A 13,450-nucleotide genomic window follows, 5' to 3' on the forward strand; every position below is an offset into this window, starting at 1 on the left:
GCTCCGATGCAGGTGGTGGTCTCGTACCCTTTTCCCAAACCCTGGATTTCCTTCGAGGAACCACGGCCCCCGGCTGGGCTGCTATGAACCCCCTTCTCAAGCCCCTCGCCGTGTAGCCCTGAGGGTAAGCGGGGACTCAGGGCTCCTTGGACGGGATGATGGACGTGTGCATTCTCTGTCTCAGAGATGGCCCTCCAAACGGTCTAGCCGGCCATCCACCCGCGGCTGCAGAAACACAGAGGGGCCCACGCACACAGGGCAGTGTTAGCCGCGAAAAGGAGCCAGACTTGGGCACCCGCTGACCCGCGGATGCACCTGGACAAAGTTCAGGGACAGAAGCAGACATGAGGACAGGCTCACAGGACACGCCTGGAGCAGACCTGTGTAGACACAGGACGATGACAGGCGGTCGGCAGGGGCTGGTGAGCAGACAGGACGGGCTCTCCTTTCGGGGGATGAGAGGTTCTGGAAAAGTTGCCGGCTGGACGGTCCGTGTGGAGCCCATTGGGCGGATAGTGGTCAGCACGGTCTGGACGGCCAGCGGATTCCTACTGTCCCCCGTCCCTCACTCGGCACCCGCTCCCATCCCTTGGGGGAGTTTCCTGAAACTATTTTTTGGAAGCAGCAGGCGGTGAGGTCTGACTTCGGCTCAGGTCGTGATCTCACGGTTCGTGGCTCTGAGCCCTGCATCGGGCTCTGTACTGATGGCTCAGAGCCTGGAGCCTGCTTGGGATTCTGAGTCTCCCTCTCTCTCTGCCCCTCCCCTGCTCGCGCTCTGTCTCTCTCCCTCTCAAAAATAAACATTAACAAAAATTAAAGCTTAACTGGATGAAACCAGTCGGTATTAGCCAATTCAGCTGTAGGCGGTGAGCCAGGAACGGGGCTGGCGGTGTGGTCCTGGGTCTTGAGGTGCTGTGTGCTGCCTGGCGAAGGGGCCGTTTCTTGGGGCACAGAGCACAGTCTCGGGACGCCTGCAGGAGTCCACACGACCCACCAGAGCTGCAAGGGAGGTACGGGTGTGCATGGTGGGCTCCACCCGGGGCTGGTTATTGGGGCCGCTCTGTGGCCAGCGTGTGGGCTCAGACTGCCTGAGCGGAGGGGAACCACACCCAAAATGGAAGGTTCCGTCCACCAAGTTCCCCTCGTCGTGTGGGCAGGGAGAGGGACACATTCTCTGTTGTCCACGAACAAATGGCATTCGGCACGGGCTCCGCTTGGAAACTTTCCGTGCGGTGAGCCGAGTGAACAGTGCACCTGTGAGGGTGCCTTTGCGGCCACGTCAATGACAGCCCCTGGAATGTGCAGTGCACAACCTGAGCAACCATGCACGGCGGCCTTTGTTCAGTCTTCCTCTCGACATGCAGCGTGCCGCCCTCACAGGGCACAGGCAGCACTTGGAAAGCGCGTTCGACACGCAGCTCCTTCCTCCTCGCGTGAGCATAAAGTTTTGAGACACTGATGGCCAGCGTTACGATTCCCCAAGTGTTTCCTTTCATGTGTGGCACATTGACATGCACACTGTTAGGAGAGTTGCCATAAGACAGGGCCCGGGGGGGCTCAGAGAGCGTAACTGCTCACGGTCTAACTCGGACTTCTGCACAGACCTGGATGGACCGACGCTGCACGGGGTCCCCAGCTTGGAGGCATCATGTCGGTGGAGCTAATGTCTGCTGCTCTCTCTGCACAATGGTGGCCTGGCAGATGCTGTGTGGGCTCCGTGTGAGGGTCCCTGTGGCAGGTGGCCAGCCCTGGGTCCGGGCCACGTGCACGTCCCCGCCCTGCGCTGGGCGTGTTCTGTGCAAACAGCACAGCGGAGGGAAGTGTGGGAGGCACGGGAGGGCCATCCTGACGTGGAGGGCCTGCTGGTGTGGGGGGGGGTGGCTCACAAGGTCCCGCGAACGACAGCAACAGAGGACCAAGTGGGGACATCCCGCCCCAGGCGCGGCCAGGCACCCCCAGGTCTCTGAGGTCACGGGGGCTCCGAGACCCCAGACCCGGCATCGCCTGGGCGACTTGCCTGGGCCCCCCTGTACCTCGTCCCCACGTCGGGCGCCTGCGGGACACAGAAAACCCCGCTCGTCCACGCCGGCGAGGAGTCCTTCAACGCACGCGACTCCTTCCGTCCCAACCGTCAGTGAAATAAATAACTTAAAAATGTATTCAATTACTGTTTTTTAAAATGACCCCGTGCCATGCGTCTGACACCCAAATAAATGGATTTTATTAAGCCGCTGATTACCGGCCGCCATTACTTAGTATGCCTGTTTTATTATGTCGTCGGGGGTCTGCCGGGAGTTCCCGGTCCCCTCTCTTCATTGCCAACATTGATTCTTGCGTTACGGGGCTACATTGAATAATTAATATAGTTGCGATGATGGATGGCTCGTGTGGCCCGGATATTAGGTTATCAATCACGACCCACTTGTTGTAATGTAATCATATTGAAAACGTGTCAGAAGCTGTTTATCCCCGTATGACGAGGGGCGCACGGGGCTCGGGCAGGTGCGTGTGCTCCGGCCGGCTTCCGGGGGAGCCGCGAAAACACCCTCCCGACGCCGTCGCCTTGTGCTGGCCGCTCCGGCGATTCCCCGGCCTGCGGTGAAACGTAGCAGCCGCTACAAGGCCCCCAGGCCCCCCCTTGGCTTTCCCGTTTGTCGTGTGCATATGAGGTGTGTGGGTTTCCGCACACGTTCAAAGTCATGCCGTTCGAGGGGCGCCTGGGGGGCTCAGTTGGTTAGGCGTCAGACTTCGGCTCAGCTCATGATCTCACGGTTCGTGGGTTCGAGCCCCGCGTCGGGCTCTGTGCTCACAGCTCGGAGCCTGGAGCCTGCTTGGGATTCTGGGTCTCCCTCTCTCTGCCCTTCCCCTGCTCGCGCTCTCTCTGTCTCTCTCTCTCTCCAAAATAAACAAAGTCCTGCCATTCACTTTACGCCTCTCTAGGAGGCCCTGAGCGGGGTGAGCCTGTGGGTCCTACGTGGGATCCGGCCCCGGGATTCTTGGGGAGAAAAGCATGAACTCCTGGGGACACGGCGAGTGCAGTCACCAGCAGGAAAGTGCAACATGCCGTTCTCGCCTCTCGGGGGATTCTCGCTTCTCCGTGTCTGGACGTGAAGGTGACCATAGACATCGGGGTTTCCCTGGTCACGGGGACAGAGCGCCAGAGAGGACTCTGGTTGTTCAGTGTCTTCTTAGAGGGACACCAATCCCGGCCTGGGACCCACCTCCGTGGCATCATCTGACCCCAACGACGGCTGAGCCCTGAACTGCCCCGTCCATTTAGACGCGGGTTTTTTGTTTTGTTTTTGACAAATATGGGACAGTCCTGTACATGTACTCTCCTTTCCTTACGATTTTCTTTGTTTTTAAAAGCTTTTTTTTTTTTTCAACGTTTATTTTTTATTTTTGGGACAGAGAGAGACAGAGCATGAACGGGGGAGGGGCAGAGAGAGAGGGAGACACAGAATCGGAAACAGGCTCCAGGCTCTGAGCCATCAGCACAGAGCCCGACGCTGGGCTCGAACTCACGCGAGATCACGCGAGATCTCGCGAGATCATGACCTGAGCCGAAGTCGGAGGCTCAACTCACTGAGCCACCCAGGCGCCCCTAAGATTTTGTTTTAATGTGTATTTGTTTTTGAGGGAAACAGAGACCAAGCACGAGCAGGGGAGGGGCAGAGAGAGAGGGAGAGGGAGACACAGAATCGGAAACAGGCTCCAGGCTCTGAGCCATCAGCCCAGAGCCCGACGCGGGGCTCCAACTCACGGACCGCGAGATCGTGACCTGGCTGAAGTCGGACACTTAACCGACTGCGTCACCCAGGCACCCCTTAAAAACTTTTTTTAATGTTCATTTATTTTGAGAGAGAGACAGAGCGTGAGAGGGGGAGGGGCTGAGAGAGAGAGACAGACACAGAATCGGAGGCAGGTGCCAGGCTCGGAGCTGTCCGCACAGAGCCCGACGCGGGGCCTGAACCCACGGACCGTGAGCTGGACGGCTGCAGATGCCCCGTGCTCCTCTCTGCAGTGAACTTTGTCGTAAGACCAGAGTGTCTAATCCACCGAACACAAAATATGTGCACATCGACGGCTTCTGGTATCCGTAAGGCTTTCGCCAACCGTGGGCTCTTAATGGCTCGGCTTTTGGGGAGTCAAACGTTCAAAGCAGGTTTTGGACGATGTGGGCGGTCGGTGCCCCAGTGCCACGTCCTTGAGGCGTCAGCCGTATGTCCCAGAGGCTCCCGGTGCCCGTGGCGTGCCATCCGGGTCAGGGCTGACGCGCACGCGTGTTGGGGGCACGCCAGCATTCAGCCCACAGCGGGGACGTTGAGAAGGCACGGGGGACGGGCAGGCGGGAAGGGGCCCATCATGTGTGGGTGAGGGCGTGCAGGGGAGGGGCTGGGACGCAGATTCACAGGGGAGGGTGCAAATAATGTCGTGGCAGCAAAGGAGCACAGACCGGGCGGGCCTACGATGGCGGGGACGCATCCCGTCCCGGCTCTGGAGACCGGACGCCTGTGATCCCGGTGGACAGGCTGTGCCGTGTGGTGGCTCCACGGGAGGGTCCCTTCCAGGCCCCTCGGCAGTCTCTTGCTGGCTGCCGGCAGCCTTGGGGTCCCCTGGCTTGTGGCCACATCACCCCAGCCTCTGCCTGAATCGTCATGTGCTTTGTCCTCTGTGTGGCCAAGTTTCTCTTTTCTCGTGGGGATGTTGGGCATCGGATTGGGGACCAGCCTGATGCCAGAGGGCCTCATGGGAGTCCCCAGCTGCACACGTGGAAAGCCCACAGAAGGTCCCACTCTCAAGTTCCAGACGGGCGTGCCTCCCCGGGGCCCCCCACCTCAGCCCGTTGCAGTGCCCGGGATGTGGCCCCCGCCTTGCTGGCCTGCAGGATGGCCGGAGGAGACGATGGGGTAGCGGGAGCTGTGGGGGCCTCCTGGGCCTTCTGGCTGCCCTTGGAAACCAGTATGAATGTTCCTGCAAACGGGAAACTGGGCCCTCGGCTGCGTGGTGAATTCCACGATGGCAGACCAAATGCAGCCCGGCCCCTCAGAGGCTCCTGTCCCCTCCACCTCCCACGGGGGGCTTGGAGTCTGGACACGGGGAGGAGGCAGACGAGGGTCCGAGATGGCACCATCAGCACTTCTGCCTGTCTCCCAGGAGCACCGGCTTCTCCCGCGTGGACCCAACGTGGCTCTCAGCTGTGCTGGGTCATCAGCCCGCCGCACACGTGGCTCCATGCTTCCTGCTCCCCGGTGCACCCGTCAGTCCTCCCTGGTGAGCACGGAGAGCACGCACGGAGGGCACGCACGGGCACAGCATAGCCAGAGACCAAGGGGGCCCCACTGGGGTCACCCTGGATCCAGAGCGATGTGCAGTCCTGGACAGCTTCAGGAGTTCACACCGGCTCTGCCCTCCTCAAAGCGCCTAGAAGCCCCATGGGGACCGCCCGTCCCTCCCCACGTGCACCTGCTTCTGTCTGCACGACCCGCGTCCCTCTGCTCTCTTTGCTCCCGCTGCTCCGGCCCTGAACCCTTCAGTCACCCCACCTCCTGCCCAGACGGGCCCTTCCGGCTGAGCCGAGGTTCAGAGTCCTCTGCAGGACTGCGGAGGCCCCCTGGAGAAGCCCACACCTGCCCAGGTCCATTTTCTCACCCTGCGGGGAGAGTGAGGACACACACGGCCCCCCCTCCGCCCCCGCCAGCTCACTCTGGGCTTGTGTCACTCATTGGGTGTTTTCATCTCTGATGAATTAAAACTCCTGAATCGCGGACCCCTCGCCTGGCTGCTCCAATGAATGGTGGAAACGGTGAGGAACAGGTTTGCACATGGAACATGTGGAACATGAGGAACATGTGTGCACACATGTGTGCACACACGTGCACCCATGCACACACTTCACATGTGTACATACACACAAGCACACGTGCACACAGCTTTGCATATGCACACGCACACACATGTGCACACAGCTCGTGCATGTGCACACACAAGCACACGTGCACACACGTGCACACAGAGCTCATGCATATGCACACACAAGCACACACGTGCACACAGCTTTGCATATGCACATGCACACACGTGCACACATGTGCACTCAGCTCATGCACATGCACACACAAGCACACGTGCACACACAGTGCACACAGAGCTCATGCATATGCACACACAAGCACACACAGCTTTGCATGTGCACATGCACACACATGTGCACACAGCTCATGCATGTGCACACAAGCACAAGTGCACACACAGTGCACACAGAGCTCATGCACATGCACACACAAGCACACGTGCACACACAGCTCGTGCATATACACACAAGCACACACACGTGCACACAGCTCATGCACATGCACACACAAGCACACGTGCACACACCCGTGAGCATGTCAGTGCTGCAGGCACACGGACCGCGTGAGAGGTGCCGCTTACACTGGAGCACTCTGAGCCCACAAGGTCACTTGTGGCGATCAGCTGGTCATTACACGTATCATCCATCACTCGAGTAATGACAATTTAGGGCCGGGGTTTAATGCAGGTTGGTTTAATCCCGAGCAGCTTGTCAACTGCATAATTCACAAGGGATTGTGGGTATGCATGATTTAGCAGGCGACCCCTGACCTTCCCGGAGTAAGGAGCCTGCCTTCCAGGCAAAATTAAGAGGGACAATAAGCCAGACCCACTCAGGAACAATTACTATGCTTAACAGCCCGACTGTCATTTCGGTACGGGAAGGCGGGAGGAAGGGGAGAAAAAGGAAAAGAGACAGAAAGAGAGGCCAGAGCATGCGGAATAAGGAAGGATCAGCATTCGCTGTAGATCCCGGTTTAGAGGCCGTAAATCACAGCGGTCTCACTGCAGGGCCCACAACCAAAGTGTTTTTGTTTACTTAGCGCACTCCCGGCTTTTCTGGTAATTTCCGGGCGGGAACAAAGGAGGAGGCTGCTGGAAGGCAGGATGCCTGGAACGGGGCAGAGGCCCCTGTGCCCCCCCCTCCCCCCTCCCCCCACCGCCTGCCCACCAGCCGGGCAGTGACCCGTGATGTCACAGGTGAGCAAACGTGGGGTTTGATTTGCTCATCATTATAGATGCATCGCGCTATCGTATTTCATTTCTACCTGCTGGGATGCCCGTGAGGCTCGGGCACCCCCTCCCGAGGTGCTGGTGGTCTTGGAGGGCCCCCCGCCCACCCCCTGCGTGCTTCCCAGTGACGAAACTCCCCTCCGGCTTGTTATGATTTAAAATTAACCTTGCCTCCGAAGAAGAAGGGTGTCTGGTGATGGACGTGTGAGCTGTGCTGATCGCTTTGGGTGCTGTGGAGGGGTCGGAGTGGACTTATCGGACTGACGTGGGTAGGGCTGAGCAGCTGGTGCCATCATCTCCCTGGGGGTGTCCTCACTCGCTGTGGGCTAAAGGGGGAGCCAGCCGGGGTTCTGGGTCTGGGGACGAAGGGAGAGGCACATGTTGTGTCCCATTGGCCATCAGGGTGCCTGTGGCAGGCGGGAGGTGGGTGAGCCCATCACGAGTCAGGGCTCGGTGGTGTTTGACGTGTGCTTTGATTTCACAGATGCTGGTCAGCAGGGCTGGGCGCCCAGAAACCCCACGGGCTCCGTCTTCCTGGCAGAGCTGAGGGAGGTGACCGGGTGGTCATCGAATGCCACCGGGAGGGGCACCCTTCTGCTCACGTCCTTGCCTAGGCCTGCTGTGGGGAAACAGGGGACACCGCCGCCCTACAAGGCCTCGCACACGCGTGGTCCCCTCTGCTGTGCAGCCACAGACCTCCAAGGGGCCACAGGGACCATGAGGCTGCCCTTGCTGTTTGCCCTGAGCCTGGACATTGGCTGGAGGGAAGGGGGTGAGACCCCCCAGTGGGGGGCCCGTGGCTGGGGGAGCTCAGGCCTGCACTGGTGAGTTTTCCTGGCTGGGACGGCGGTCGATGGGCAGCAGGACGGGTGGGGTTCAGGACCCTGAGTTTGAATCCCAGCCCTGCTGCTTACGGGGGACGTGGGACTGACACTCCTGCCTCGGTTTCCCCACCTGTGCCTTCCCAGTGGCATAGGCAGATGGGCGGGTTCATGGTGGGCCACGTCAGGGACAAACTAGGTCAAGCACGGGTTGGGTTAACGATAGGCCAGGTTAGTGACGAGGTAGGTTAATGATGGGTCGTGTTAATGATGAACTTGGTTAATGATGGACGAGATTACCAAGGCTAAATCCTGGCGCTGGGCCCTTGGGCATTCACTGGGGGCCAGGAGCCCAGTGGTCTGTGGGCCCATCATGCCAGCAGGGACGAGGGGACTGTCCTGCCTCAGGTCCCTGCAGGCTCCGGGCTCCCCGCTCCAGGCTCCGGTCTGCGGAGGGCGGGTGGTTTGCAGGGATGCCCCCCATTCCCAGGGACCCCGTTCTCCTGATTGACGGTGTCCTGAGCCGTGGGACCAAGGCCGCCCCGGACTTACGTCTCTCCCTTCTGACGACTCTCAAGAGTGGAGCACGAGCCTTTCCCAGGGACCCGGGTCTGGGGACTAATCTGGACGCCACATACAAGACACACTCAGATCATTGCCTCCGAGGCCAGATGGCTTTAAGTTGAGAAAAACCCTCACCCTGTCTCTGCGGTTTATTTTGGCTGCTGCCTTCAAGGAACTTTTAAACCAAAACTGTGAGGAACAGAGAGGACTCAGACCTCCCAGGGTCGCTCGATGCCCTTGAACCCCTGATTCTCATCCTTGGTGATGGTTTGTGTTCATTGCTTGGGTCTGGGGCTATCTCTCCCCATCAGGTGATGTGGGCGACGCCATGAGGTAAAACAACAAACATTCATCCTCCCCCAGCTCCGGAGAACAGAATTTGACATCCAGGTGGGGCAGGGCTGCTGAGATCCAGGCAGGGCCGCTGAGATCCAGGCAGGGCAGGACCACTGAGATCCAGGCAGGGCAGGACCCCTGAGATCCAGGTAGGGAAGGGCCTCTGAGATCCAGGCAGGGCAGGGCTGCTGAGATCCAGGCAGGGCAGGGCCACTGAGATCCAGGTAGGGCAGGACCCATGAGATCCAGGCAGGGCAGGGCTGCTGAGATCCAGGCAGCGCAGGACCCCTGAGATCCAGGCAGGGCAGGACCCCTGAGACCCAGGTAGGGAAGGGCCTCTGAGATCCAGGCAGGGCAGGGCCGCTGAGATCCAGGCAGGGAAGGGTTGCTGAGATCCAGGCAGGGCAGGGCCACTGAGATCCAGGCAGGGCAGGGCCACTGAGATCCAGGAGGGGCAGGGCCGCTGAGATCCAGGCAGGGCAGGGCTGCTGAGACCCAGGCAGGCCACTGAGATCCAGGCAGGGCAGGACCACTGAGATCCAGGCAGGGCAGGACCCCTGAGATCCAGGTAGGGAAGGGCCTCTGAGATCCAGGCAGGGCAGGGCTGCTGAGATCCAGGCAGGGAAGGGTTGCTGAGATCCAGGCAGGGCAGGGCCACTGAGATCCAGGCAGGGCAGGACCACTGAGATCCAGGAGGGGCAGGGCCACTGAGATCCAGGAGGGGCAGGACCACTGAGATCCAGGAGGGGCAGGACCACTGAGATCCAGGAGGGGCAGGACCCCTGAGATTCAGGCAGGGCAGGGCCACTGAGATCCAGGCAGGGCAGGGCCGCTGAGATCCAGGCGGGGCAGGACCGCTGAGATCCAGGCAGGGAAGGGCCTCTGAGATCCAGGCAGGGCAAGGCCTCTGAGATCCAGGCAGGGCAAGGCCTCTGAGATCCAGGCAGGGCAGGACCCCTGAGATCCAGGTGGGGCAGGGCCACTGAGATCCAGGCGGGGCAGGGCCGCTGAGATCCAGGCAGGGCAGGACTGCTGAGACCCAGGCAGGGCAGGACCGCTGAGATCCAGGCAGGGCAGGACCACTGAGATCCAGGAGGGGCAGGACCGCTGAGATCCAGGCAGGGAAGGGCCTCTGAGATCCAGGCAGGGCAAGGCCTCTGAGATCCAGGCAGGGCAAGGCCTCTGAGATCCAGGCAGGGCAGGACCCCTGAGATCCAGGTGGGGCAGGGCCACTGAGATCCAGGCGGGGCAGGGCCGCTGAGATCCAGGCAGGGCAGGACTGCTGAGACCCAGGCAGGGCAGGGCAACTGAGTTCCAAGAGGGGTAGGACCACTGAGATCCAGGAGGGTCAGGGCCGCTGAGATCCAGGCAGGGCAGGACCACTGAGATCCACGTAGGGCAGGGCTGCTGAGATCCAGGAGGGGCAGGGCCACTGAGGGGCAGGACCACTGAGATCCAGGCAGGCAGAGCTGTGCTCCCTCCAAAGGCTCCAGGGGATGGTCCTTCCTGTCCCTCCCAGCTTCTGGGGCTCCAGGCGTCCCTGGACTTGTGGCCGCGTCCCTCCCGTCTCTGCCTCTGGCTTCACGGGGCTTCTCCTCTGTCTCTGTCTCTCCCCTTCTGTCTCTTAAGGCACCTGCCATCGGAGTCAGGGCCCCCCTGGTCCAGGATGGGCTCGTGTCAGATCCTTCACTTACTCACATCTGCAAATGCCCTGTTTCCAAATAGGCTCCCACTCACAGGTTTGTGACAGAACTATCTCTTGGGGACCGCACTCACCCCACGGAAGGTTCTCTCGGCAGCCAGGCATCTGTGCATCGACCTCCCCTAAAGCTGCAAAGCTGACAAGACCTTACCTGCTCCCCGCAGGATGTTGGAGCCTCATGACCCGGGATGCGGGGCTTCGCTCAGGGGATTTGCCGTCCATGTTTCTGGTCCCGTTTTCCCTTCTGCGGACGACCCCACAGGGACACAGGTGTGCCCGGCCAGCTCACGGCCGCTCCCTGACGACTGCGTGGCCTGATGGAGGCTTTGTTCGCCGAGAACGCCAGCCGACGCCCTCCCGCCCAGGCCCCTGGTGAGCACCAGCCTTGTGTGCGTGTCCACGGATTCAGGCCCCTGCAGAATCACACGGATTTGTCAGTCGGCTCGAGTGTACGTCCCCGAGCACGAGGCCCTCAAGGTCGGTCGGCGACCTCGCAGGATTTGTGTCTTAGTTTAGGGCTGAGCCGTATTCTGGGTGCCCTGGACCACAGCTCCGTTCCCCATTCATCTCTCGAGTGCGCGTAATTCCGCGCTTAGCCGTGCCTGGCCAGGCCCCGCCAGGCCCCGCCACCCTGTCCTTCTCCTTGCTTTGTAATTTTTTCATTTAAAGTTTATTTTGAGACAGAGAGACAGAGAGAGAGCACGAAGAAGGGAGGGGCAGAGAGAGAGGGGGACACAGGATGCGAAGCAGGTTCCAGGCTCCGAGCGCTCAGCCCGGCACCCGACACGGGGCTCGAACTCACGGACCACGACCTCACGACCTGAGCCCAAGTCGGACGCTCAACGGACTGAGCCCCCCGGTGTCCCAAACCCGTCTTCTCTTAAAATGAGCAGGTGCGTTGATGCTTTTGGAGAACCAGGTGTGGTGTCTCAGCTGAGGTCACTTGGGTCCCCGGTGGAGCCTTTGCTGCGGTGGCCCCGTTCAGCGTCTGCATTGCCCCCCGGCCCCTCCTGCTGAGGGTTTTGACTTTAACGGATGCCTGTGTGTCTGCTTGGAGGCCAGCCCTCCGCCCCCGATGCTGTTTCCAATTAGTTTCCTGCTGATGTTTCAGTTTGCCGTGTGCCTGTCTTTGCTGAAATTTCATCCTCGGCCCAAATGTGTGGGGCGGAAGGCTCCCTCCCCTCCCGGCCTCCCCGGAGGAAGGGAGGGGACCGGGGACGGTCTCCCCAGACTCATTTTTCACCTGGACCAAGTCACGGAGCGCTCTCTGATTACACGGGGGCCTTAATGCCCGCTAATAATCCGTTAATTGTGACGGATGGCCCGTTTCCTGGGTCTGACTGGAGGGGAATGGTCACACGTCCTGATTCCCGGTTCATTGTTTGTCCTCGCTTTCAACGCTGGACGTCTGCTCAAACAGTACCTTCCTGCCATCTGAGGACAGCGAGGGTGCAGTCTCTTGGAGAAAAGGTCCAGTCCTCGTGGAAGTAAAACCTTCAGCGACGGGCTCACAGCTGTGTGCACTCTCCCGTCCGGATGCCCCATGCCGACCCGCCTGGACCAGGAGCTACACAGCCGTGCGCCCAACTCCGAGACCACAGGCACTCAGCCGTTCATCTTAAAACATTTTATAAGCTTATGTATTTATCTTGAGAGAGAGAGAGGCGGGGGGAAGGGGGAGAGGCAGAGACAGAGGAACACACAGAGAATCCCAGCAAGCTCCGTGCTGTCCACGTAAACCGGGGTGGATGGTCTCCCTGATACGTGAACTCTAAGGACACGCGGCACGGATGGGAACAGACCGGATTCGCGGCGACCAGGGACAGGGTGGAGAGCAGAGTTCACGCGGCTGTCTCGTGCGTTGGCGAGCGGCAGGTGCAACGGGCACCCGTTTCGAGGGAGCAGACACCCTCCCCCATTTCATCCGGACTCAGACCAGACGATGGTTAGCCCATCGACTGTGGGGTGCTGGCTTCGCGGTGCGTGAACGTCATCACGCACGGCGCCTTCGTGCACGCAAACCTTCAGGGCGATAGTATCTCAATAAAACGGGGGCACAGGCAATGCCCTGCAGATGGGGCGCTCAGACATTGCAGAGACTGCGGAAAGAGACCCACCTCTCCCCCGTGTCCTCATGACCAACACCGCTGCTTTCCGGAACTAGGGCCAGCTGGTGGGTCTGTGGTTTGAACCCATCTAATGGGAGACCCGCTGATCCTGGGGGACGGGATCCACCTTCCTGGATATGGCGTTCCAGAGACGCCCCCAGGTCCGGGACAGAACCTTCTGGATTCAGTTCCTGGCCACGGGCTTACGTAGCCGTCGAGAAGATTTGCCTGCGTCTTGAAAGGACAGGGGAAGAAGTTCTACGGGAACAGCAGGCAGGACGTCTGTTCTCCTGCTCCCACAGGCTGCGTTCTCCCTCCGTGTTTGGGGACGTCCGCCCCGCCCAAGGCACAGCTGACCGTCTGGGGGGGTCTCAGCCTGTGCTCTCTGGCTCCCGGTTTATGCAAGTGTTCCTGGACCCTTTGCCACTGACCTCAGGGTTTTATCCACCAGTAATCTGTCCTCGCTGCGATTCCATTTTCGTGTTTTCCCTTCATTGGCGGAAGTGAGCATATGAATGACTGATTTTTAAAGGCCTTTTTCGTGGTCCCTAAGGACTCTGTTACATTTCCTCTGTACATTTCTTGTTTTCTTCTTTTTAATAATGAAATCTTCAAACCTCCTAGAACATTCATTCTCAGCAGGAGTCATAGGGCGTCTCTCTGGAGGATTTTTGTTTATGGGTGTTGAGAACATTTGAGTGTTTTCACAAAAATCCAGGTACATAGACAGTATCGATACGTCTTCCGTGTATTTGTGATGCTGAAATTTCTTGGGGAGAAGCACGGAAAGGCTCTCCAATCTGCCCGGCACCTGCCCAAAGGGGCGCCTGTGC

Source organism: Felis catus, chromosome X (genome assembly GCF_018350175.1).
Source record: "Felis catus isolate Fca126 chromosome X, F.catus_Fca126_mat1.0, whole genome shotgun sequence".
Classification (NCBI taxonomy): Eukaryota; Metazoa; Chordata; class Mammalia; order Carnivora; family Felidae; genus Felis; species Felis catus.